Consider the following 3,884-nt stretch of genomic DNA (forward strand, 5'->3'; position numbering starts at 1 on the left):
GACAGAGGATCGGTGCTCAGCGAGCTTAAACGAACAAAAATAGTGGCCATTCTAAAACCTGGTGAACCAGCTGATCTCCCGCAGAGTTTTAGACCAATCTCCTTGCTTAGCTGCACTTACAAACTGGAAAGACTTCTATATAATAGAATAAGCGCCCATGTGTTGGAACAAGTCCCAGGCGGGTTTCTGTGTGTGTGTGTGTCATGTTCTTAAACCATATCTTTTATATTTTAATATCTAAATTCTTGCTAACCCTTTTTGTTTTCCGGTTCATTGTACTAATTTGCGCCAATCTCAAATTAATATTCTAATAATAGAAAGTTTCTAATTGCCCGAATTTTCTTAGAGATTTCAAATCGGTAGTGCATTACTTTGTCAATAAGTGTCGCAAATCAGTATCAATGTAAATACCATGCGGTAATTACTAATTAAAATGTGCGTCAGAAATTCGCCATGTCTTGAGATTATATTGTAATTTTTCAGTTACATATGTTTATTCTCGGAAACATTCATTTTTCATTCATTTATTTTAGTTTGCTATTGAAAATGATAGAAAAGTATACAGAGTGCTTCAGTTGAATGAGCTGGTAGCAACATTTTTTATTGATTATAATAAAATTGTTAAATAAATAAATAATTTATGATCGTCATAGCAAATAGCTAAAAACACGTTGCTAATAAGCAATTATAAGTGAAAACTCCTGTTGCATGCTGTGACTGTTTCTTACAGAATATATGGTATAGTTCCATAAGAAACAATTAATAGAAAATATATTTTAAATTAAAAGTTTGGTAAGCAGGGCTTAACTTTATTAAAAAATCTGTTTTTCGTAAAACTTAGGAGAGATCAATCACTCCATTTATGTTAACGCTTATTATCATTTGCTTTACTGTGTACTCTATTCTTAGTATAATTTTCAACTAATAGTTAACAAACCTTTAACCGTTAATGTTAACTTTGTCAATAAATGTCGAGAATCTATAATTATAACGCTGCCAGTCGCTTCAATAAATTTTATAAAATATGTGGAGATGCAATAAATGTGCGTCATTAATTAGTGTAAAAATGTGTTTATTAAATTCCTGAGATTAATTTCCACTTTTTCTTGCAGAAGAATGTAATCTATAATATTTATTATTATGTCTTTATTTATTGATCAATAATTGCCAGTTATAATTTTAAAATAGAGTCACAAAGAGCGTCTTATGTATTTTGTTACAAACTGCTTATTTCATATAATTTGAGGTCGTTTGGTATAAATATGCCTTTTGCTGTGTAATGGAACTCTTCTGGGGCAAATTAAAGATTTGTCAAAATTGCACTTTTTACCAAAACTGTCAGGTTTCATCAAGTGTCACAAAATTTGGGTAGTGTTCTCATCGACATCGTGTTGTCATGGGTTCTTTGGTTCCCAAATAGTCGGAAAATTGACTTTTTTCGTTTCGTATGATAATGCCATTTGTTATTGCACACCCTGTATAATATATCCAATCGTGTTTCTGTTAAATCAAGCGGAAATATAACAAGTGAAGAGAAAAAAAATACTTAAGAAGGAAAAGCAGACTGCACTCCTGGTTTATTAAATCGGTTTAATACGGTCAAAAATTATTTTTGTCTGGTTTAATTAAAATTTATTCGGTAAATTAACCTTGCTGACATCCTTGAATCTTCCTTATAAAGTAAGGAAGAAATGCCTGCTTTATGGTATACAGGATATTTTATGAAGAAGGGGCAATATCTCAACCTCGTAATTTAAGTTTGAAAATAACCATAGTTTGCTATACCGGGTGTCCCACCTTTGTTCAGGTTTAGACGGTAAATAATTCCGCACCTGTACGTTTCACAGACAAAAAAAAGTTTTTGTTAAAAATTTTATGATTTGAAAAGATGCAATGATAATTTTAGTTACACCAATTCAATTTACGTTTCAGAGCTTTCTGGCACTTTTAACTGGTTTTTCGTACTTCCAAGTGACGTGGCTTCTTTTAAGTGACGTTTAAGAGGTTTCTGTCACTTTCAAGTAGCTTGTGGTACTGTGGTACTATTTTTTTGGTTTTACGGCCTTAAGATACTTTCAAGTGCCATTTTAGAGGCTTCTGACACTTTCAAGTTACGTTCCAAAGACTTCTGGCATTCTTAAGTGGTTTTTGGATTTTCAAGACGTTTTAGAGGCTTCTCTGCTTTGTCTTCTGGCACTTTCAGGGGCCATTTCAGAGGCTTCTCTGCTCTGCCATTTTGCAGTGACTTCTGACACTATCAAGTGACGTTTAAGAGGCTTCTGTCACTTTCAAGTGGCTTGTGGTACCTTCAAGTGACGTTTTAAAGGCTTCTCTGCCACTTTTCAGTGGCTTCTGGTACTTTTAAGTGACGTTTAAGAAACCTTTGTTACTTTCAACTTTTATGTAGCTTGTGGTACTTTCAACTTCTCTGCCACTTTGCAGTGACTTCTGCCATTTTCAAATAGCTTCTAGCCTCATTTTCAAGGGACATTTCAGAGGCTTCTGGTACTTTTAAGTTACTTTTGACACTTCCAAGTGACGTTTAAGAGGCTTCTGTCACTTGTTAAGTGGCTTGTGCTTGTGTTACTTTCAAGTAACGTTTTAGAGACTTTTTCGCCACTTTGCAGTGGATTCTGGCACTTTTAAGTAACGTTTCAGAGGCTTCTGGTACTTTCAATAAGTGGCTTTTGGCACTTCCAAGTGTCACTTTCAAGTGGTTTATGGTACTTTTAAGTGACATTTTAGAAGTTGCTTTCACTTTGCAATAGCTTCTGACACTTTTAAGTTACGTTTCCAAGGATTCTGGCACATTTAAGTGGTTTTGGACATTTTAGAAGCTTCTCTGCTACTGTCAAGTATATTGTGGTACGTAACGTTTCAAAAGCTTCTCTTACACTTTGCAGTAACTTCTGGCACTACTCAAGTAACGATTTTAAAGGCTTCTGCCATTTTGCAGTGGCTTTTGGCACGTTTAAGTGGCGTGTCAGAGGCTTTCTGTCACTTTCAAGTGGCTCTGGCACATTCCAGGGACATTTCAGCAGCTTCTGTGGTTTTTAAGTGACTTCTGGTACTTTCAAGTGACATTTCAGAGGCTTCTGGAATTTTGAAATTACTTTTTTACTTAACATAAAATTTCAGTCAACATGACTTGTGATAACAAAAATGTGAAAAAGTCACTTTTGACTTTAGACGTTTTGAAATAAGTATCATCATCAACTTTGATTTTTCTTATAGTTCCCATATTAAATTTTTTTAAATTTATTTAAAAATGAAAAAAATCCATAAGAAAAATGAAAATTGATGAGGGTTAAATATGATGAATTGATGAGGGTTTAATTAAAAACCGAAACGTCGGATATCAAATTTATGATATTGAAGAAAAGTGGCAATTGTAATAATTTTAGGTATCTTATCAAAAAAATACCAAAAAATAAATGTCAATTTGTTCGGTTTTCTTTGGTTATACCTGAAAGTACGAAAGTACTACAACAAAAAAAGTAACTTTTTTGTATACTTTCAAATAACGGAGATCTTTAAGGTGGGAAAAACGGACACCCTGTATGTATTTTTAACGTTATTTTTTGAAGTCGATTACAATTTAAAAGCATTGGTCCTTCTTTAAGAACCACTCTGTATTTTATTTAGATTTGAATATCCACCGAAATACTGTTTTAACGAATCTGATTCCGCACTTTTTTTAGGAAATATCTCATTGTCATAATCTGTTACCAGGTAAGCTGCAATTTAAATTAATTTTTTAATCTTTAACACCGAAATTGAGATTAGCGGTGTCTTGGAAGCTCTCTCCCCCTAAACTGGAGTTTACGAATCGTAAAGTGGCAACCGTAAATCGCTCGCAACCATTATTTGCCAAAAACAATCAC

The sequence above is a fragment of the Ips typographus genome, linkage group LG1 (assembly GCF_016097725.1).
Source record: "Ips typographus isolate SLU linkage group LG1, UJ_Ityp_2.0, whole genome shotgun sequence".
NCBI classification, from domain to species: Eukaryota; Metazoa; Arthropoda; class Insecta; order Coleoptera; family Curculionidae; genus Ips; species Ips typographus.